Source organism: Myotis brandtii, unplaced genomic scaffold, assembly GCF_000412655.1.
Source record: "Myotis brandtii unplaced genomic scaffold, ASM41265v1 scaffold123, whole genome shotgun sequence".
Taxonomy (NCBI): Eukaryota; Metazoa; Chordata; class Mammalia; order Chiroptera; family Vespertilionidae; genus Myotis; species Myotis brandtii.
In genome coordinates this window covers 1801623-1826560 of record NW_005354291.1, presented here as the reverse complement: position 1 = coordinate 1826560, position 24938 = coordinate 1801623, and the positions used below count along the sequence as shown (strand labels likewise).

The 24938-nt window shown below is 37.8% G+C and overlaps 1 pseudogene; it reads left to right on the top strand.

Moving 5' to 3' along the window:
* Positions 1-1585: 1585 nt before the first annotated feature.
* On the top strand, positions 1586-2048 carry LOC102246385 (annotated as a pseudogene).
* Positions 2049-24938: the final 22890 nt, after the last annotated feature.

Below are 24938 nucleotides of genomic sequence, written 5' to 3'. Positions count from 1 at the left end.
TTCTATATGAAATGGGAATGATATTATTGTTTTCACTTTCCAGATAAAATGACTTTTGTTCCAATTAAATTGCTTACATGTTAAGGTCTTGGGCTTAGAAACCACTGTGTGCTAAAAACTCAAAAATTCTTATTCTACATAATCATATTTCATGGTCTTCGGCACAACTGATATGAAAAAATTACTTGCAGTTCCATTTCTCATCAATTCTTTTCAAGTACATTTATATCATAACGTCAATCTCACATAAAGCCAGAGCAAGTGCCTCTTTTTACTATCCCAACACATACTGTTCTATCATTGAAATATCAGAACACAAGGCTTTAAATCTCAAGCACATTCCTTTTACTGGATTCATAAAGTTCAATGTGATTTCTTAAATATAATATGTAAAAGAGAATTCCACTATTACTGTGAAATCTAAATTCCAAGGTGAACATTTTAACAATTACCAATGTCTCATGACTATTGAGTGTGGACATTTATGCTCTGGTTCAGCTGAAACTCATAGAGCCAGAAGTCATACACACTTCCATACAAAGCAAATCATCCAGGAAAATAAACCCCTAAGTAGCAGGCAAACCTTAAATAGAAGCCATTTCAAAGCTGCAAAAATCACCACCATTAAGTTAGAAATAGGATCTACTTAGAGAGCCGCGTCAGGGTCAGCATCAATCTCATGAGATGACAGAAAGCCTTCCCACTCAGTTAATCCTGCTACAGAAAAGGCACTCTTCCAGAAAGAGAGGAGTCCATGCAAATCATAATAAGGATCAGTAACTCTACTCACAACATCACGGGAAGAACACTGGCAGGCACAGAGGGCTCCTCAAGTGACATGCGAGAGAGAGGAAGGACAACATGCAACATATGCACCAAATAATGAAGTAAAATGGGTTTATCTGGGGGAAAATGTTCTCTCCTTCTTTTTTGGTAACTACTTGAATTTCAACTTTTAAAAAGTAAAATCTTACTCAACCTTTTAACTAGTTGAAATGTAACAATAAAATATCATTTTTTACTTATGATTCTTGCAAAAATTAAAAAGAGCTATGGATCCCCATGATGGTGAATGTGTAAAATAACAAGAGTTCTGATAGCTGGAATATAAATCGGACAAGCTTTCCACATGGCAGTGTTGCAATGTATGCCAACAATCTAAATGTGCATGGTCATAACAATTTCACTTTGGGATTTCTCATATGGAAACAAACAAAAAATGCAAAGATACCTGTCAATGTGAAGTTCAGGTAGGGCACTGTTTCATTAGTAAAATTTGAAACAACCTAAAAGTTGTCTAATAAAGAGTTTTTTTTTAAATATGTTTTTACTGATTTGTGAGAGAGAGGAAGGGAAAGGGGGAGAGAGAAACATCGATTGGCTGCCTCCTGCATGCCTCTTACTGGAGACTGAGCCTGCAACCCAGGCATGTGCCCTGATCAGGAATGCAACCAGTGACCTTTTGGTGCATGATCGGACATTCAACCAACTGAGCCACATGGGCCAGGGCCAATAAGGAGTTTTCAAAATAAATTAAGAGTCTATCTGCACAGCTCTCTGTCTGCTCTGCACTGGGAGCAGCTCTCCTCATCCCCTGAAAATGTCCGCCTGCACCAAGTTTATCTCCACCCACTCCTTGGACAGGAGCACCTCTCAGCTGAGCCGCCACTGTCTGCAGTGGTGCTGAAACAACCCACGACACTGACAGATGGGAGCCTCAGCAGCTTGGCAGCGCCATGTCCCCTGACCTCACTTATTTCTAGCCGCAGCTTCCAAACCAGCACCATTCCAAGGGACATAGACACAGCAGCCAAGTTCAATGGAGCTGAGGCTGCCACAGTAGAGGGGGTGGGCTCTGGGGCTGGAATTGCAACTGTGTTGGGAGCCTCATCATTGCTTATTCCAGAAACTCTTCTCTGAAGCAACAGCTCTTCTCCTGCGCCATTCTGGGTTCTGCCCTCTCAGAGGCCCTGGGGCTCTTTTGCCCTGTAGTGGCCTTTCTCATCCTCTTCGCCATGTGAAGGAGCTGTCTCCACCTCCCATAGTTCTTTTTCTTGATGCCCTGTATGTTCCTTTTCTTGCACCTCCCTAGGCAGCCTGGGGAAAGTGGTTGGCTCAGGGTTTGACAGAGGGAAGACAAATAAATACTGTATTAATAAGAAAAAGAGATATATCCACACAGCAGAATACTATGCAGTTGTTAGAAAGGATCGGGTAATTGGTAGGTATTAGTTTATCATTTTCTAAATGGAGATTATAGGTCAGTATGCATTCATATAAAAAAAATACATATTTGAATGTGCAATGCAGGACGCTGGAAAGAAAAACACTTTCCTAATAATTGTTCATCTCTAAAAAGTGGGATTATTGGGCCCCTAAGAATCTCCCACACTTTTGCAGACCTGAAGATTAGACCAAAGCCACACGGGGCAAGGTAAGACACCCATGTAGGCACACACATGCTGCTGGCCATTTTATTATTGTATTTTGCATCAGATATTTCTAGATGTTTTGGGTACATTCATGATATAATGAGTTCTTTGGCAGGGAAATAATGTACAAGTTCAAGATCACCTAATATCTTATTTTATACTACCGTCAGTGGGTTACCATTTGGGGCAAATGATAGAGAAATTGCCCAAGTTTGTATCACACTATATATTAACAAATATATCACCCTTGTATCTGGCAGCACTATCTCTTATAAGCTTTCCTTTCCTGAATGTAGGAATGACACTCAGCCAGGTGTGGAACTATTTTTTTTAATATATTTTTATTGATTTCAGAGAGGAAGGGATAAGGTGAGAAGGATAGAAACATCAATGATGAGAGAGAATCATCAATCGGCTGCCTCCTGCATGCCCCACACTGGGGATCAAGCCCGCAACCCAGAGATGTGCCCTGACCAGGAATTGAACTGTGACTTCTTGATTCATAGGTCGACGCTCAACCACTGAGCCAAGCCAGCTGGGTGGACCTATTCTTTAATACACAGGCAAATAAAAGAATAAAATAGGCAAACACACACCGTGCCCGAATGATTACAAGTGCTTTTGAAGTTTTAGGTCGCAATTTCTACTAACAGCTCTTCTCTGTGTCTCTCTGTCTCACTGTCTCTTTCTTTCTCTGTGATATAAGCGATAATGTTATAGTTGAAATTGGCTTTCCAGCTCTGAACTATAGCTTATCTTTATTCTTAAAAGTTAAAAATGACACAATATAGATTCCAAGTTTCCTTCGCCCAGCTCTAAAAAGAAGAGAAGAGTGAACAAATTTCAAACACACAGGAGATAAGATCAGGCAGAAGAAGACATAATGCAGAGTTGCAAGAGATTCCTTCCTTTTGTCAGAGATGTTTCTGCAGGGCGTCTCCATTCTCCTCCTCTGTGAACCTAATAAATGTCTTAACTATGTCACTCATACAATGATACTGGGAGAAAGGTTCTGGCAGGCCCGCTCTGAGATGTGACTAGAGTACCTCCGAAAATAAATATTATTTTGCTTTATCTCATTAATCTTGGCCATTTCTTCTTTCCCTTAAGCCAGCCTGACTCAGAAAGGCAAGTACTTTATCCATGTGACACAGAGTTATAGGGAAATTGCCACTCAGACTTTGAAAATGAGTCTTTTCCATTTTCTGACAACCATTTATCTCTCCGCCATCAGGCAATACCTAAAAATTTTTATGTGTGTTTTATCTTAACGATGAGTTCCTGCTGAATCTCAGGGCCTGTCAATATATTTTTATGTTTGAAGGAAATAGTAACTTTCCAAAACAGCCACATTTTCTTTTCTACGGCCATACTATCATTTAAAACAATTATCCAAAACCTTTGGCAAGCTACTGTATTCCCCTGTTTACAACATGACCTCGTTTCTAACTAATTCACAAAAATGTGTTTCAAATGAACTAAACATCAAATGAATTAAAAATGTAACGCTCCAAGCAGACAGGAAAATTGAAAAATTATTATTAGCTTTAAATAATCACAAATAACAAAATTATAATTATTAATGTTGAATGTTTAATTTCAAATTCCCCCTCCTAAATTTTCAGTTTTATGCTTTTTTATAAAGATATATACCAAAAGGTATCTAATGTTTATAAGCCTCTCCTACATTCCAACTTTTAAAATTATTATCATTTCTCCTTACTCATTCTTGTGTCCTCTTCACTGTAATTTGTCTTAGCCTTCTTAGTTCTTTTCCTTGACCTCCAACCACACTTATTTGTAAACTACAGCATTTTTGCTATTTCAGGGGATTTTTATCCATAAATTGATGATTCTTTGTTGTTCGGCTTGTATTTTAATGAGACTCCATAAACTGCTTATTTGTTACTATAGTCTACTTTATTTCCCCCACAATATAAGATGCGTCCAAAAATCGTTTTGCTCTCTGTGACATGTCCAAACCTTGACTGACCAGGTTTCCCCTTCATTCAAAAGATTTTGTATCAATCAATCCCTCAATTCATATCAACTTAAGCCAACTTAAACAAAGAGTTTGTTATGTGAAAAGTTTCTTAGAAGATCCACTGTGGCAAACACTTCTTTTTCCCTACAGCTTCTATTTTCCACTCATCCGGCAGATCTCCCTCCTCCCTTCACTCTGCTCTGTGCAACTGAGAGCTGATCTCCATCAACAGGCTCCTTTGCCCTCTGCTTTCTAGTTGGGGGGTTATTCAAGGAGAAGCATTAGCAAGAGATTGGAGGGTAGGAGAGAAGTAAAGTTAAAGTCATTCCTAACCTGTTTGGCTCAGTGGATAGAGCATTGGCCTCGCAGACTGAAGGGTCCTGGGTTCGATTCCAGTCAAGGGCATGTACCTCGGTTGCAAGTTTATCCCTGGCCCTGATTGGAGTGCATGTGTTTTGGGGGGGAGGCAACCAATAGATGTGTCTCTCTTATGCCGTTTCTCTCTCTCTGTGTCTCCCTCTCCTTTCCACTCTCTCCTCTCTCTCATACACACCACACACACACACACACACACACACACAGATATCCTCAGGTCAGGATTAACAAAAATAAAATAAAGTTGAGGTCATTATTCCTCTGGCTCCATCTTCTGATCTCCATGTATTGGTGGATCCCTCTAGGGAACCTTCTCCATATGACTACCCTTCCCCAGGTCTGGCTACCACTTCCCCCATTGCCACTTCAGATCTAGAGGTAGAAATAACTCCTCCTTTTGCTAATAGTGGGGTTCTGAACTACCGCTTGTTAGCTCCACTAAGCACTTTGAACATTTTAGTAGGTGATCCCTTTACTAAACTTCTCTCACTATACCCACATTGAATGTGCTTCTAAATGCTACAGCTTCTTAAAGACCTTTGAAAATTCCCAAGTTCAAATCCATGACCTTTTATTGTGTCTATGTAGGTAATTTATCATCTTACTTTTCTAGTTTTGATTCAGTTCTTAGTCTTTTCTAAATTTGTGTATTTCATATACAATTTTCTGTTTAAAATCTGTGCTCAATTATTGTGGAAAATCTGAACATTTTGAAGAAAAAAACCTTTATAATGTTTACTATTTGATCCTTTATGGAAGAAGTTTGCTGACCCTATTCTAGATCATAGGTCTATGTATTAGATTGAGGTCATCATACAGATATTTGTAAGTTTGGGTCCTGCAGGAAACAGATACCCAGAAAGAATTTGAAGTCAAGAGATTTATTGGGGGGATAGGGAGCAAGAGTAGGCAGGGAAAACCTTCGAATGAAGATGCAAGGCTGACATCTGTGAACAGAGAAGGGGAAGGAGGGAGCACTCAGTAGGGAAAGTCTCAGGTCACAGTGTAGCTTTGAGGAAGTCCTAGCCAGACCAACAAATTCAATCACAGAGGAGCCCTGCATTGGGCAGAAATGGCCAGGCCCTGTCGCCCCCTCATGCTCTGGCACCCACTGGAAGCAGCTCACGGGGAGCATGGCCTCAACGTGAATGCAGCAGATCACAAGAGTACCTCATAGCAGTTCCTCCACCAAAGTCAGGTCCATCTCTCTGCTGCCTCTCCTACTCCACTACTTTCATACTCTAGAATTCAATTTTTTTTATCACTGGCAACCAATTTAAATTTTTCATATATTAGAGACCACCATAACGAATAATTATGAAGAAGCAATGTAAGCTAAGGCAGATCCCTTCAACATTTGTGCTATGGATTTTGCACTTAAAGCATGTTGTTGTTTCCCTATAAAAAGCAAAAAGCCTTTAAATTCAGAAATCATGGACTATTTTTGCTCTTTATATTTAAAGATAAAGCTGCTTCCAAGATCACTCTCAGCCTGGAGCCCTCAGATGACTGATACATGAGCCGGCATCACTCAGGGCTATATAACAACCTTCTCCAGGGCCTGTCATTATTCAGGAGTCTACAGGTGACTGCATTGGATTCCTCACTTCTGATTGAAACATGTCATCACACTGCCACAACCAGTGATCGCCAACCGGTGGTCCCTGAAGTCCGAAAGGTTGGCGACCGCTGCCAGGCAGACACACACACATACACACACACACACATTCTATTGTACACACACATACACACACACACACACACACATTCTATTGTGTATCTCTTCACTATGTCATAACCACTCTTATGCTTTACCACCTGACTGTACCTGGAACCCTCCCCTGGCCTACACTACCTCTCCCCTCCCCTAGAAGCCCAGCCCATCTTCCAAGTTTCTATTCAAGCTCTGCTTGCTCAATGCTCCTTCCCTGACTACTCTAGCTCTCAAATTTTTCTATCCCTGACCTCCTAGAGCTCTTTCACACACCACCGCTCATTTTTGCTTTGCTTGTACATGTCTTGCTTCTCCAGGAAGAATTCATTTCCTTATGATGAGAGACTGCTCTTTGAACTGCCTCTGTACCTCTCACAGCATCTAGCTAGCTCTCATATATACTTAACCTAGGTAGAATACCTTTCCTTCAAACCCCATGCCCTTTCTCCAAGGCTCATTTCAAATTCCACATTCTCTAAGTATTCTCTGAGTTCAAATTGAGGTTGTTTGTATCTTACTCTGCACTGCCATAACACTTTGCTTGTACTTTTAATATATAATTCTTTCTTCTGTGAAACATAATCAGCTGCTTATGTATTTTTCTTCTCTACTCTCATTAGATTATAAGATCTTAGAAGGCATATTCGTCTTTGTAGCCTTTGTTGTATTCGTGCTCTGCATAAGCCTGGCCCTTGGTTTTGCATTGCATGAAGGAATGGATGAAGAAAAAAATGGTAATAATTGAAACTTTGTACAGAAAAGGTAACATGAAAGAAAATGTGACCAATAATGGGAAGGAGCCTTAAGTAGGTCTCAACTCTACCACTGACTAGCCGTGGGATCTGGGAAAGTGAAGTAACTGCTTTAAACATGAATTTTATCATTTGTAAAAATTTGTGGGTGTAATAAATGTTTAATAAATAACATGCTTTATAACACAAACTCTGCAGTATTTGAATCTCAATGTTGCCAATTACCACTTGGGAAAGTAATCAAACTATAACAAGTTTATTTTCTCACTTGTAAAATAATTATAGTACAAAATGATAGCCTACCTCATAGTGTTATTCTGAAGATTTAATAAAGTAATGTCTATAATGATCTTAGAAAAGACCTAGAATTAGAAAGCTTGGTGTGCCTGGTAGCTGGAAGTATTATTACTATTACTACTATTGTTGTTGTTATTATTATTATTATTATTATCATCAAGATCCCTTTCATGTTTAAAAATCAGTGATTCTATAATGGCACTTTCAATGGGATCATCAATCTCTGAACAAATGCTTTTCTTAATGATCAAGTCAATACTGAACTGATCATTTGTCTAACCATTAACATAAATAGATGTTCTGATGGTTATTTATAAATTTTAATCTGTTGGATCACTACAATGAGAAGCTTATAGGAAAATTAAAATAAACTTAAACATCAGGAGCTAGTCTTAAATATTCTAGCTAAGCAAAGAGGCTGACCAAAATGACCACAATCATAATAATTAAAGAATCCATGTTGATGGTAGCATAGCACAATATGTTAAATCAATTGATTTGGATTCAAATTTCAGATCTACAGTTATTGCTATGGGAACTGGGATCTTGCACAAATTGCTAAGCTCTTTGAGCTACAGTTTCTTCATCTGCAAAATGTTATAGTAATTATTGCAAATTCTAAAAGTTATGAGCATTAATTTAACACATGTAATGAGTGTCTGGCATATAGCAAACACTCAATATATGTTGGCTATTATCATTATCCATGCATGTACTCTGCCTGCAAAGCTTTACAAATAGAAGGTATTATCATTATTGCTACCATCATAGCTCATGCAAGACTCTTGTGTGGAAATGCTAATTAGAGAAGGAAATAATATGTTAGAATAAGAAGGAGAAAGAACCAAGGTTAGATTACAGAAACAGAAGTTAAATTAGTAAATTCAGGAAAATTTTTGCAAATTATATAAACCTTGAAGTGAAGTGGAGAAAGAAAGAAGAAAAATAGAGCCCCAGGCAGGCCTTGAGGAGGGATTGAGAACAAACAAGGAGAGAGCAGGGGAATCATTTGCACTTTTTAAATAAGCTCAGGCCAAGCTGCTTTGTGCATATGCCATTGCTGGTTTTCCTGCTATAGCATCACACCTATGATGCCCACATTAGAATAATAAAATATAAATGCACATGTGTAATCATGGCTGACATAAGCATAGTTCTTTGAGAATCATCTAGGAAGAACACCTGGAAGAATTTGTGTCTCAAAGAATGATGTCATGAAAAAGAAGAATACGACATATTATAAAAGGTTACGTTGAGCCTGTTACTAGAGAGTATCCTGAGGCTACTGACCTATAGCTCCTTCCAAATACTTTGGTTAGCATCAGCATTAAGCAATAAATCCCAAGTTATATATCCATGCTTTCTTAACTGGCCGTCTTGCCAATGTTGATGCTTAGACATCAACACAGATGTCAAAGAAACACAATTGAAGAAAAGTAGATGTTCACTCTCTGTTGCTTGCCTGCTTTTCCAAATCCCCTCACCATAACCCACCACCACCACCTGTCCAGGGTTGGGTGCAGCCAGGAATAACAGAGAAAGGAACAACATACTCTAATTATGTATGGTCCTCTGAAAGGGTAGGAAAGATTGACAAGAAAATCAAGGCCACTGATAATGTATTCATCTAGTTTCCCAAAGGAGGTCACCAAAAACAAAAGTCCGCATGACACATGTGGCAAATTAATTTTAATTGAGAATAACTGTTAAACTCTTCAAAGAAGAGTGGGTGCTATTCACATAAAGTTTTAAAGATAAAACAGAAGATTTCAAGAAACTTCCCATTTGCATAGGACCATTATAGACTAGACTCTCTTCCTCTGCCAAACCTCTTTTCTCCCTCTAATTTCTCCTCTCAGATTCCTGAGTAAACGTGTGATTTTATGCACTACTAGGGCACTTTGGTAGAAAAGTTTAAGAACCATGAAGATGTTTCCTTCGCATCATACAGACAAATATCCTTGGATGAATGTGTTGGTGCAGAATGAAAAGTTTCTCACTTCCCACACGGGTTTTTTTTTCTTTTCTAATAAGCAACAGCTCGAAAGCTTTTTCCTCTACCCCACGGCTCTGCAGTTCTGCATCTGTCACTACCTTTGTGTTACTACATTTGTAAATTTCCCTCTTTTGAAAGTCACAATCTGTCCTTCACCGAACACACCATCTAGCAGCTTTCCCTGATGAGGGTATATAAATCTCACTATTTGGGCTTTCTGATTAGACAAAGGCGAATGTAATAGCCCTTACCTGTTTCTCCCCTCAATGAGATGGAAAATTGCTGGTTTTATCCATGTGTCAGGAGCCACTAGTGCGGAGCTGGCTGTCCTGCTTCCATCCTGCTGCTTGGCTGTAATCTTTTCCAGAGGATCCCCCTTTTCCTTAACGACTTCCTAGGATTTGGTCCAGAGACATCACCCCATCAAGCTGCAGCCCATTTTGTAAGCATGTAGTCATTTTGGATTTTTCAACCAATAAAGCACTCAAGACAGTCTTCCTTTTAACTAAATATTTAGATTATATGAATTTGGTGCTATTTGATGTAAAAGAGCACAAACTAAATCATAAATATGGACTTCACTCGAAGTACCTAACTTTTTTTTTAATCCTCACCCAAGGATATTTTTTCATTGTATTTTTTGTTTTTGAAAGAGCACAAACTAAATCATAAATATGGACTTCACTCAAAGTACCTTTTTCTTTAATTCTCACCCAAGGATATTTTTCCACTGTATTTTTTGTTTTGTTTTTTTTAGATAAGCGTGGAATGGAGGGAGGGAGGGGAGAAGAGACAGAGAGAGAGAGAGAGAGAGAGGAGAGAGAGAGAGAGTCAGAAACATTGATGAGAGAGAAACATCGATCAGCTGCCTCCTGCACATCTCCTACTGGGGATGTGCCCGCAACCCAGGTACATGCCCTTGACCGGAATCGAACCTGGGACCTTTGAGTCCGCAGGCCGACGCTCTATCCACTGAGCCAAACCGGTTTCGGCCAAAGTACTTAATTTTTATGGCCAGTTTCTACCTGCTTATGGTGGCTCTTAAAACCATTAAATACTTGTGTATGTGTTTTAATTTTGTTTAGAATTTATCACTGATATCTACAGGAGAGTTCTTCTCTTAAAATATATTTTTATTGATTTCAGAGAGGAAGGGAGAGGGAGGGATAGATAGAAACATCAATGATAAGAGAGAATCATTGATCAGCTGCCTCCTGCACACCCCCTACTGGGGATCAAGCCTGCAACCCAGGCATGTGCCCTTGACTGGAATCGAACCCAGAACCCTTCATTCCACAGGCTGATGCTCTATCCACTGAGCCAAACCAGCTAGGGCTGCAGGACAGTTTGTGATAATCTACTCTCCCATTATTGACCAGCAATTTCCTTTAATTTTTTTATTTTATTTTATGACAGTGACTTGGTGAAACAAACAGTATTTCTAGTATCTAGTATACAGTAACCTTTATATTGTCATAAAAGTTTGGAGTGGGTGAGATCAAGGGTCACTGGTTAAGAACATAATGTGACTTTCAAAATAAGGAGATTTACAAATGTAGTAACCCAGAGGGGTATAGTTTGTTCTGCTGGTTTATTTTTCAAACAAGAAAATTTGAACATTAACATGTTCAAATACCTTTTCCTGCCAAGTCAACAACATCATCAAATAGATTAACAAGGTGAAAGAGCACTCAGGGGATTCTAAGGCGAACTAAATAACACCCTTATGCATAAAGACTGTTAAATAAATGAAAATCATCTCTCAGGCAAATAGGGCTGGTCCCCAGCATCAATTTAGTCCCTTCTGCCTAAAAATAAGGTTATTTCCTTCTCTTTAAGATATTCAAATTCTTGCTCCCACTGGTTCCTTTGGTAATATTTGTTTTTCTTCTCCCAGCTGGGTCTGAGGCAGCAATGAAACAGAAGAGAAAAAGAAGGCCATCAGTTTGAACTCAGGAACAAGGTTCCAGGTTAATCACCCTTGGAAAGGTGTTGCAGGAATTTGAGTCAGAGCTGTTACCATCATCACTGAGCCATCATCCCATGGTGCAGGCAGGACAGAAGGCAGCAACGTGGTGACACAATATCCACACTCGGTAAAGATCAATAGATGGTTTTAAACACAATAACTAATGAATATTTTTGGTGGCAGCAAGGGGCATGAATAAGAGTGTTATCGTGGGTGAATTTGGTGCCTAAAATAGAGAAAATATAGTGCAGGACACATAAAACAAAGGCATTTTCAATGCTGGAGATAACATCGTTTCAGACCTCCTGCCTTTAAATCCTAGAACCATCATCTTCTAGTCATACGATTTGGGGAAAGTCCTTTAATCTATCTGTGCTACGACATCTGGGAACAGGGGTGACAGGACCAGGACTCAGTCTCCAGATGTCCCAATTCACTGACAGATACCTGAGTCCCCATGCTATTTGACCTTTTTTTAAAATTTCTTTATTGATTAAGTTATTACATATGTGTCCTTATCCCCACATTACCCCCTCATCCCCCCCCCCCACTCATGACCTCACCTCCCTGTTGTCTGTGTCCATTGGTTAGGCCTATATGCATGCATATAAGTCCTTTGGTTGATCTCTCCCCCTTAACCCCACCCTCCCCTACCTTCCCTCTGAGGTTTGATGGTCTGATCGATGTTTCTCTGTCTCTGGATCTGTTTTTGTTCATCAGTTTATGTTGTTCATTATTTGGCCTTTTCAGTTCCACTCTGACCATCTCAGACTTTCCTTTCTATATTCTTATTTCCTATTATTTTACTCTCTGCAACTCCAACTGTTCTTTCTCTCCTGGATTAAGCCTACATATTTCCAGTTCCTTTTAAAACCTAAATTACATGGACTTTCAAGCCAGTCAATCTACCTTCATTCCAAAGGCTGCTGCTCTCAGGAAACCATTGGTTCATTTGAAACTTTCTATATTCCAACAGATGTTTCCTATTTATTTATGTAAGTAACCAGACACTACTGCTATCAGCACTTTAACAGCACTCTATCTAAGTATTCCATATTCCTACTTTGCTAAAGGCGATATCAAGAAATGGCACTGAAAACACAAATAAAGGGAAATAAACACAAAAGTGTCTTTTGATAGCTTACAAAACCTGTTCAGAAGAGCAGGCGCTTTTAATTAGGAATGCTGCAAGCCTGCAGGAGCTGCAAAATGGGATTCCTTAGAACATAATAGGATGTGCTGATTCACAGGCAGGAGCAGTAAGACCTGGAGTCTGCCCATATGCACCAGCGACTCTGGCCCTTCCAATTTCATTTCTGAAAGATCAGCCTTAATGGGAGCCTTTGCACCAAGCTTGGCCTCTTCGAGAGGAAACACAGATGTAACTTTTCAGTTTGCAAGATAGCAGAATTGTGTAATTCTTGTTTAGTGGTAAAGAACACAGTGTACCCTCGTCCAGAAAGCTCTTCTTGTCCATCTAGGATTGTGAGGATTGTGTATGTCATCTCGTTGGTTGGAATCCTTTAGGCCTATATGACAAATAATTTGAAATGTTCAACACACCAGCATGAAAAACAAATGGTTGGGTTTATTTTGCAAAGGAGACAAGAAAGGGAAGGGGTACTTTTCTTAAGGAAAATCAAGGAAAGTGCTTTTTCTTACATGCTTAGGTTTACATGGCCCTGGGGTTCTACGCCTCACATGAGTTGTTGCGGGGAAATACTTCCCAACACAGATACACAGAGTCACTGCCGGTCTGATATCAGGCTTAGAGCTCGAGGTGTCACTTTCACAAGGCCAGTTACCTTCGGGTACTACTGGCATCAACAGGCCATCTTAAATGTTAACGTTACATGGCAGCCTTCCTCTGAGCCCCCGCAGGAAAAATAGGAAGGGCCACACTGCGCCTATGACCAAAAACACTGTAAACCGCGACCTGTGGTATTTGAATGTTTCCAATAAACGCAAAAACAATTTCTTATGAGGCAAGCACTTGCTCCTGCCTATGAGACCAGCCTCTATGGATTGCAATAGAAGTACCAGACATCAATCACAACATACTTCAATTTTAGTGGTTTCTAACAGTGGCTTAAGAGTATTCCTGGACACAATCAAAACCACAAGCAAAACATGGTACCCTCAATGACTCTTCTTCCTCTGCCATATAAACCCATTGTGATGGTTAACTTTGTGGGTCAACTTGACTGGTCCAAGGGATGCCCAGGTAGCTGGTGACACATTATTTCTGGGTGTGTCTGTGAAGGTGTTTCCACAAGAGGCCACGAACCTCATTTTCCTCCAATAATAAAAGAAGAGATTTTTACCTTCATAGTTTATTTTATCATCACCTAGCTATTCTTCTGAAAGAGAAAAACAGACTAAATATAAATAACGGAAAGTTTCAATTAACTGGGTCCTACTTAATCCAGGTTTTATTCATTTTAAACCATTTCATTACAAACTGTTAATTGGTATGACTGTTTTAGAACTTATCCCATATGGTGCCTTCAGTTCTCTAAGCTGAATTGATCTCAAAATGAAGAACTCTGTGAATTCAATCTAAGAGATACACTCGGGTCTTAGAACTAAGATGTCGTTTTAGTCTCCCATGTTTTTGAGGTAGTGTCTTTTCCTATATTTTTATTTTTAAAAATCCAATTTGAGCTTTTTGCCTCATGTCCTCATCTCAGACAACATCGTTTTTTAAATGAGAAAAATATATATTTTCCCTTAGAAAACCTCACTCATAATGCCGCCAACGGGCCTTTCATTTTACTGGTTGCCTGGCTGACTAGTATATTGGAAATAAGCGAAGATGGGAAAATAACAAGGAACTAGTTTCTGCTGAGGGGAACAAATTCTGCAGTTATGAAGTTGTAAGGAAAAGCACAATGAAAAATAATCTTAGTATTACAGGAGAAAGCAATTCTCAGCAGTAAAGCAGTAACAAAGGACCAAAAATCTTAGGAAACACTCAAAATAGGCAGCAATAGCACAAAAGCATTACAATATTTTAAATTGCAAGGTGACTTGAGTGATACAGGTTCTGTCTTGAGAACTCTTGAGATTAGTTCTCAGATATGTTTTATTTGCTTTTCCTTTTTTTCCCTCTGAGTGATTATCTCATCTTTGTAGACCTTCTACCTTTATATCACAGCAACAGGGAAAGACAAGATATTCATTCATAAAGATTCCTTTTGTATTTCTACTATGAAGGATAATCATGTGTTAGCATACGATGGGAACTTATGACTTAAAATATTTACATGGCAGTCTCTCTGCTGTAAAGTTAGACTTTAAAATGCAAATTGATTACAGGAATGAACTAGATTTTTTTAAAAAAATTTTATTGATTTTAGAGAGAGGAAGGGAGTGGGAGAGAGAGATAGAAACATCAATGATGAGAGAGAATCACTGAAGGGCTGCCTCCTGCACGCCCTCTACTGGGGATTGAGCCCACAACTCCGCATGTGCTCTGACCGTGACCTCCTGGTTCATAAGTCAACGCTCAACCGCTGAGCCCACACTGGCCAGGCAGAATTGACTAGATTTTTTTTTTATATGAAGCAAATACATTTCAAATTTTGGTAATAGAATAAGAAAAGCAATTAATTTAAAAAATGGAACAATTGGCAATTCTGCTTGACTTTATATTTTACATCAGTGGTTCCATACAAAACAAGGAGAATATTATTGTTTATATGCTTTTCAAATAACTACAAACAGAAAGTGTAGGCCACATGAATGTTTCTTCCTATATGCACAAAAAGGCAATAGGAATGACATAAAAGCAATAGAGACTTTCCGTTAGGTAGTATCTGTGTTTAAGATACCAAAAATGCTCTTTGATGCCACATTAACCAAAGGTACTTTAATAACATTTTACAAGCTGAATAGGTGTCAAGGATATCTTTCTCTTACCGATGAGAAAATGGGGCAGACACGGTTCTGTGAGTGAGCCAAGATCAAATGTCAGTAAACAAACAATCTCAAAATCAGAGCCTTTCTAGTCTCAATTGACAGTCCCAGCCCAAAAGGTCAATTCTCTGAGTATTAAGTGAGAGAATCACCAAGAGCATTAAGGCTCAAGGTTTAATAGGCTCTGAGTTTAGTTCTATTTTTTTTTTGTCTTGAGACCTTTTGTTCTCCAAGGGAAAATTAGAATATTTGTCTTATAACATCATCTGAAAGTTCTAATTAAATACTGGTTATCTGCAAGGGGAAAAATATTTCAAATGTGTATGACTCCATTAAAATCATATCCGCTTTACAACTGATTCCTTATTCCACGGTTAGCACATACATGTGTTAGGCTGATGTAAGGAAGGCGTTTTGAGGTAAGCCTGTGAGAGAAATTGCATACCTCCCGGAAAGCAATCCACATGCATCAACACTTTCTTCGCTTGCAGATTCCGAGCTCTAAAATCCCATTCAAAGGAATCATTTGTGCTTTTGACATTAACGGCAAGACAGGTTCAAGCCTTTATAAATGAAGAAAATAGCTATGAGAATTTTGCTGTGTAGAATTGTAGCTATTACAGATTTTCAATTAACCTTTGTGCCTACTTGGCAAATACTGTAATGGTCAGACTCCAGTGCCATAGACTATGTCACAGTGTACAAGATACAGCTAAAGATTTAACCAAGACCTAAAGACAATTCCTTCAAAGAAAAAAAATATAAAAATCATCCTAATCGTTTACTTGTATAGAACTGTTGATAGAAAAAGGAAAAGTTTTCTGCTCCTGATAAATACCTATTATACTCTATGCAGTATTAAATATCATTCATTTATCCAAGCATAATATCATCATTAAATAATATTGTAATCCAAGTATAAGCAGAGTATTGAGCTTAGGTACTGTACAAATCACATGAAGAAGACATAATCCCTTTCCTTCCAGAGCTCAAAAGAATGTTAACACTGTTCTATGTATTGAAAGCCACGCATCTGTACAATAAGCAAATAAATGACACTAGGAAAGATATGAAACATTCTTTTCATTCTTTTCAAAGCTACTTATCTGTGTCTGAATATATTTATCCCTAAATCTGTGCATAAGAAAAAGAGAAATGGCTCTTTCCTGCTCTGAGATGTTAGTTCTTAAATTTACTCTTTTCCAATGTCAAGAAGGATCAATATGAAGCACAAGGGACACCCAGTGAACTGCAAGGTAGGCAACGCCTTTGATATTTACTAGTTTCGCCTTATCAGTCAGCCAGTGAAGGGCATTCTTTTCTCTGGAAGCCATCTTCTCTTGAGTCTCGGAATCCATTTGATTACCTTTAAGGTATCTGATGCAGCCACTTGAGTCACTGGGCTCCAGAGCTCTTTTATTCCAATGAAGTGCTCTCCTCCTTGATATACCAGAAAACAGCTTGCCTTCTTGTTCTCATTTATGTCCTAAAGAACCCATTTTATTTAAAAGAATGTTCCATTCAGATGCTAAATCAACAGATTGAGTAATAATCTCTTAATGGGGGCTGTTCATATAAAGAATGCAAGCATTCCTAAGCAGGAAGTTACTACAAGGGAAAAAGAATGAGAAGTACTATGTGTCCTAACTAAACCAAGTTCATTTCAGAAGCAGAAAAATTCATCAAGAGCTTCATGACAAGAAACAGTTCAAGAGAAGCAAAATTTTCTGGAAAGTGTAGAAGGAGACAATTCCCAAAGCATAATGATAAAAGGCCCTCTGCTAATCCACTGACTATTGTACCATTGACTCATGAAGAAGGCAGGCAAGAGATCAAAAGATGAACCTGCCAAGAGCCCATGCTAAACCATACCTGAGAGTATTAGAAGACATGGTAGGCCCAGAAAACGCTTTATCTCTATGGGAAACCAGAGATGTGCTGCAGGGAGTTGAAGGGAAGGTGAGTCCTAGCAATATTTTTCCATTACTTCCTCTTCCTTCTTCTCCAAATAATGTTCTTTTTCCACATAGAGTAGATTTTACCAGGACATAAGTATACTAAGATGTGGGATTGTTGGGTAAGTGAGTATTTAGAGGGACTCCTGCCAAAATTAGGATATAACTTCAGGTCTTGAGGACAAGAGCACTGCAAAAATTGCTTTGTTTATGCAACTTTATATAAATTATATCAATATCAACTTTATATATATTAAATATATAATTATATATATTATTAAAGAACATGATATAGTTTGAAGACTTAATACAAAAATAGAAGAAAGTAAAATATCCCAATTATTTTATATAGTTTCTATCCTGAAATGATAATATTTGAATATTTTGGGTAAAATAAAATGTAGTGTAAAAGTTAGTTTCACCTGTTTCGTTTTTACTGTAACTATTAGACAATTTAAAATTGCACATCTGGCTTGAAATGTATTTGCACTGGACAGTGCTGGTTTAGACCAACTGCTCATTAAATGGGCTTAGTACAGCCCTAGCTGGTTTGGCTAAGTGGATAGAGCATTGGCCTGTGGACCTGGTCAGGGCTCATGCAGGAGGCAATTAATCGATGTGTTTCTCTCACATCGATGTTTCTGTCTTTCCCTCTATCTTCTACTCTCTCTCTCTTAAAGTCAATGGAAAAATATCCTCTGGTGAGGATTTCAAAAAAAATTGGCTTAGAATATTTTAAGAGTTATACCATTTTTTATTAGAGTTTACCCCCAAACACTCCTAAATTCACTTTTTAATCTGAGTCTCCTACTACAAAAAGGAAGTCCTGTGTGCTTTTTTCCCTTACAGAAAACACTATTGGAAAATCTCTCTTTCTAGTAGAAACATAGGCTCAGATATACAAAGCAAAACAGGAAGAAGTGCTTGGTCTCCTCACTCTTTTCCAACATTTGCATCTGATAATGCATTCCCAACATCATTTCTGCAGCTTCTATCATGCTGAAACTCTTTCTGTTAAAAAGCCTCCTGAATGAAATAATGAGAGCAGATGAATGAATAAAGCAGATTAGGATGTTATTTCCCTTCCTCTTTTGTTAGTTGCAAAATGTACCATATGGACATATCACAATGAGCCTTACAGAAATTTGAATCTCTTATAAAGTTTTTTTTAAAATGACATAAAGTACTCATGATGAATGAACTTTGAACATTAAGTGATGAATGAGGTTTTTAATTACCATCCTTTCAGAAGTTGTATGCTAGTAAAATAAGCATCTAAATTCTGTTTAAGTGGCTCAGACCTTCAGGTTTTCTAACAAATCTAATGCCTCTATAAAAATCTTATAGCGAAGTAAAACTTACACATTCCAGTGTTTACATATGAAAAGATCTTAGAGACTGTCAAATTGAGATTTTAATCAACTATTTAATAGTATCTTGGCTGAGGAAACTAATGAACTTTACTTTGGTCTTTAAAAATACTGTATTTCTAACTTGTTTGAGTAAATGCTATCATTGCTTAAGAATACTGCTAACGTAATACTAGTATGATCCCGTGGAAGACAATACTTGGCCAAATATATATTAAATCAAAGATTTATTTGGCACCTTGTTTTTACTAACCAAGTGAAAAAATGAAGTAAAAAGACAAAAGAAACTGCCCTGATTCTTTAGGTATTACAACATAGTCCTGGAGGTCAGACATGCACATGTAGAAAATTTATATGTTAGAATTTCTAGGCTTTGAAGACAAATAGGAATAAAAAGAAAAATAATAGAAAGTGTCAGCGTAAGCTAAAACACAAGATAATAAGGAAAATATTGACCTATAAAAATAACAAATGCCAATATATTTTAAATAGGGCCAGTTTAATTGCTATAGTTCAGATTCAAATATGGCTTTACATCTGTTTCTGGTAATATGGAAGACTAAGTACCGGGAACAACTTCTAGCTGAAAATAATTAATAATCTAGATATAATAAATATTTGTAAATGTTCTTAAAAGAAACAAGATGGCACAAAAGAAATTATCAAGGAAGAAATATAACTGAAAACTAGAAACCAAAGAAGTAAGCAGAACTCTCAATCCATCTTTCATTTGCCTAACCAGGTAAATTTAGGCTTCAATTTTCATAGACTCTTGTATATTAAAAGTTGTAACTCCAAAGAGATGAACCTTTAGTGTAACAGTAAACCAAAAATCACTCTCTGCCCCAACCCTACCCCTCCCCTGCCACTCCAGAGCTATGCAAAGAAATTTGTGTGTCTCAAAAGTTAGTGGTGAACAGAGGGGAAAGATCACTGGAAATTTGGAAGCATAAGCCACGCCTCACCAATATCCACAGGAGAAATTTCCCTCCCTTAGTGCTTGAAAAAGCTTCAAGTATGATCCTACATAATAAAAGCCTTATATGCTAAGTGTCTAGTCATCCAGTTGTCCGATCAACCAACCAAAGAGTAATATGCTAATGATATGCTAAGGCTGCTCAACTACTCGCTATGATGTGCACTGACCACCAGGGGGCAGACGCTCCGACCGGTAGGTTAGCTTGCTGCTGGGGTCCAGCAGATCAGGACTGAGTGAGATGGGCCAGACATGCCCTGGAGCCCTCCCACGGTTCCTCCTCAGCTGGCCAACCTCCCGAGTCCCTCCCCGGCCGAATCATGCACCCGTGGGGTTCCTTGGCCTGGCCTGCGCCCTCTCGCAATCTGGGACCCCTTGGGGGATGTCGGAGAGCCGGTTTCAGCCCAATCCCGCCTGCAAAAATTGCTTTGTTTATGCAACTTTATATAAATTATATCAATATCAACTTTATATATATTAAATATATAATTATATATATTATTAAAGAACATGATATAGTTTGAAGACTTAATACAAAAATAGAAGAAAGTAAAATATCCCAATTATTTTATATAGTTTCTATCCTGAAATGATAATATTTGAATATTTTGGGTAAAATAAAATGTAGTGTAAAAGTTAGTTTCACCTGTTTCGTTTTTACTGTAACTATTAGACAATTTAAAATTGCACATCTGGCTTGAAATGTATTTGCACTGGACAGTGCTGGTTTAGACCAACTGCTCATTAAATGGGCTTAGTACAGCCCTAGCTGGTTTGGCTAAGTGGATAGAGCATTGGCCTGTGGACCTGGTCAGGGCTCATGCAGGAGGCAATTAATCGATGTGTTTCTCTCACATCGATGTTTCTGTCTTTCCCTCTATCTTCTACTCTCTCTCTCTTAAAGTCAATGGAAAAATATCCTCTGGTGAGGATTTCAAAAAAAATTGGCTTAGAATATTTTAAGAGTTATACCATTTTTTATTAGAGTTTACCCCCAAACACTCCTAAATTCACTTTTTAATCTGAGTCTCCTACTACAAAAAGGAAGTCCTGTGTGCTTTTTTCCCTTACAGAAAACACTATTGGAAAATCTCTCTTTCTAGTAGAAACATAGGCTCAGATATACAAAGCAAAACAGGAAGAAGTGCTTGGTCTCCTCACTCTTTTCCAACATTTGCATCTGATAATGCATTCCCAACATCATTTCTGCAGCTTCTATCATGCTGAAACTCTTTCTGTTAAAAAGCCTCCTGAATGAAATAATGAGAGCAGATGAATGAATAAAGCAGATTAGGATGTTATTTCCCTTCCTCTTTTGTTAGTTGCAAAATGTACCATATGGACATATCACAATGAGCCTTACAGAAATTTGAATCTCTTATAAAGTTTTTTTTAAAATGACATAAAGTACTCATGATGAATGAACTTTGAACATTAAGTGATGAATGAGGTTTTTAATTACCATCCTTTCAGAAGTTGTATGCTAGTAAAATAAGCATCTAAATTCTGTTTAAGTGGCTCAGACCTTCAGGTTTTCTAACAAATCTAATGCCTCTATAAAAATCTTATAGCGAAGTAAAACTTACACATTCCAGTGTTTACATATGAAAAGATCTTAGAGACTGTCAAATTGAGATTTTAATCAACTATTTAATAGTATCTTGGCTGAGGAAACTAATGAACTTTACTTTGGTCTTTAAAAATACTGTATTTCTAACTTGTTTGAGTAAATGCTATCATTGCTTAAGAATACTGCTAACGTAATACTAGTATGATCCCGTGGAAGACAATACTTGGCCAAATATATATTAAATCAAAGATTTATTTGGCACCTTGTTTTTACTAACCAAGTGAAAAAATGAAGTAAAAAGACAAAAGAAACTGCCCTGATTCTTTAGGTATTACAACATAGTCCTGGAGGTCAGACATGCACATGTAGAAAATTTATATGTTAGAATTTCTAGGCTTTGAAGACAAATAGGAATAAAAAGAAAAATAATAGAAAGTGTCAGCGTAAGCTAAAACACAAGATAATAAGGAAAATATTGACCTATAAAAATAACAAATGCCAATATATTTTAAATAGGGCCAGTTTAATTGCTATAGTTCAGATTCAAATATGGCTTTACATCTGTTTCTGGTAATATGGAAGACTAAGTACCGGGAACAACTTCTAGCTGAAAATAATTAATAATCTAGATATAATAAATATTTGTAAATGTTCTTAAAAGAAACAAGATGGCACAAAAGAAATTATCAAGGAAGAAATATAACTGAAAACTAGAAACCAAAGAAGTAAGCAGAACTCTCAATCCATCTTTCATTTGCCTAACCAGGTAAATTTAGGCAATAATTTTCATAGACTCTTGTATATTAAAAGTTGTAACTCCAAAGAGATGAACCTTTAGTGTAACAGTAAACCAAAAATCACCTGCCCCAACAACCCTACCCCTCCCCTGCCACTCCAGAGCTATGCAAAGAAATTTGTGTGTCTCAAAAGTTAGTGGTGAACAGAGGGGAAAGATCACTGGAAATTTGGAAGCATAAGCCACGCCTCACCAATATCCACAGGAGAAATTTCCCTCCCTTAGTGCTTGAAAAAGCTTCAAGTATGATCCTACATAATAAAAGCCTTATATGCTAAGTGTCTAGTCATCCAGTTGTCCGATCAACCAACCAAAGAGTAATATGCTAATGATATGCTAAGGCTGCTCAACTACTCGCTATGATGTGCACTGACCACCAGGGGGCAGACGCTCCATGCACCCGTGGGGTTCCTTGGCCAGGCCTGCGCCCTCTCGCAATCTGGGACCCCTTGGGGGATGTCGGAGAGCCGGTTTCAGCCCAATCCCGCAGGCCAGGCCAAGGGACCACACTGGTGCAAGAATTCGTGCACTGGGCCTCCAGTAATTAGATATTATCAATTGTTGTCTGACAGAAGCAAATGAAAATCCTCTCAAAAGGAAATCTTTTCATTTTAAAGAATATAGTCAGATCACAAACAAACTAAAAACAAAGGAAAATAGGCTCCATGATCAAGAAACAATGAAAAGAAAACAGAATTTAAAAGAACTTCAGATAAGGAGGACATTTTCAGACATGGACTCTGAAATAATTATGTCTAAGATGTTTAAAGAAACATTCTAAAGCAAGAATATATGTGTTAGATCAGTGGTTCTCAACCTTCCTAATGCCGCGACCCTTTAATATAGTTCCTCATGTTGTGGTGACCCCCAATTTCATTGTTACAAATTGAACATAATTATAGCATAGTGATTAATCACAAAAACAATATGTAATTATATATGTGTTTTCCAATGGTCTTAGGTGACCCCTGTGAAAGGGTTGTTCGACCCCCAAAGGGGTCGCGACCCACAGGTTGAGAACCGCTGTGTTAGATGGACAAAGCATATTTAAAACAAACCAAATATAATTTCTAGAGATGAAATTTCAAAACACAATGTATAGATTTAATAACACATAAGTGAGGAGGGAACTTGTGAACTCCAAAATAGATATGAAGAAATCATCAAGATTATTAGGTAGCATAAAAAGAAAGAGATGAGAAACTAAAAAGAAGGTTAAGAGACATGAATCATTAAAGTGAAAAAGCATTACATGCATCTGTTTGGAATTCAAAACTGAGACATAGATAGATGAGGTAATATTTAATGGAATGGTGGTTGAAAATTATCCAGAACCATTGAAGCACTCAAATTAACAGATCCAAAAAGCCCAACAAAACTATGCCTAGACATATTATTGTAAACCTGCTGAAGACCAAAGCAGGGAAATGACTTTAAAAGTAGGCAGAGAGAGAAGACCAACTACCTTCGAAGGAGCAACAAGACTTACACCTGGCTTCTTGGAAGCCTTAAACTTAGACTGATGCATTTAGTATGTTGAGAGAAAATTATAGAATGGCATATCTAGCAAAACTATCTATCAAGAGACAAAGTAGGACATTTTTATGAAAACAGAATCCCAGAGTATTTATGCTCAACTGTTCTTCACTAAAACAATTTGGAAGAATACATTTCAGGAGCAAGGCAAGTGACTCCAGAAAGATAACCTGAGTTCTAAGAAGAAATGAAGAACATAGGAATCCATTATCACAGTTAAATAAATGTTACCTATTCAAAATTATGTTAATGATGTATTATAGAATAAACAAAGCCATTAAAATATACAACCACAAAAAATAGAGGGTGAGTAGGTTTAAGTGTCTAAGACCTTTTTGCTGTTTAAGAGAGTAAAAGAGGTGGGAAATTTAAACCTTGATAAGTGAAGCATGCATATTGTCAAAACAAAAAAAAAGAATAATAGAAATGAAGTACATAATTTATAAATGGGTAGATAAAAAAGGGAAAAAATTAGTCAATTAATCTAATTTTTAAAAAAACTAAAAAAAAAGAGAGAAACATTAAAAAGGGTAATAAACAGCTTTAACCTTACAAACAAACATTGTCAGAACTACCAGGAGAAATGGAACATGAGGGTCTCTTTGTCACACAGCTTAGCCTACTCTAACTGAAATCCCTACACAGCAGATTAAATTCATTCTAGAGAACAGGAGTAGTCAAGTATTGCAGACCCTTTTTCACACACAAAATAATGGTGTATTGTCACATCAGCCACATGTACATCTCTCTGACCCCTCTGGGGGTCCAAGCATGTGTTTTGAGGTGTCAAATTGACAGTGGAAGTAGGAGTGGGGGATAGGAAATGAAGAAGAACAGCATGGGAAACCAACTGTGCCCAACACTCTGCACATATCACTGCTAAAGAGTATGGGGTTTAGTGAAATTCAAAAAATGCACTAGACATTTCCACAAATATGAATAACATCTGTTAAGATCATGGTATTTCCTACAGAAAACACAACAGTAAGGATTACAGAATGCTCCCATTAGAACACCCCCCATGAGTCAGTTACTCAAAACAAACCTTCAGCCCCAGAAGTTAATCTACAGTACAATCCCTTAGTACTGGTTCTTGGCATTGGGTTCTCTTAGGGTTGCCTAGACTCTCCTGTGAGCACTAATAAAAATATGCCAGGGGGTGATGGTAGCTTTTTCTTACCCTGGGAGAAGTGTTAAGAGAAACAAAGGAAAGGTCCTCCTGACCAACCAGCAGACACTAGGAAAGTATGAGAGCCAGCCAAAGGTCTCATCACCTGTTAAGTAGTCTCAGAGGGAAA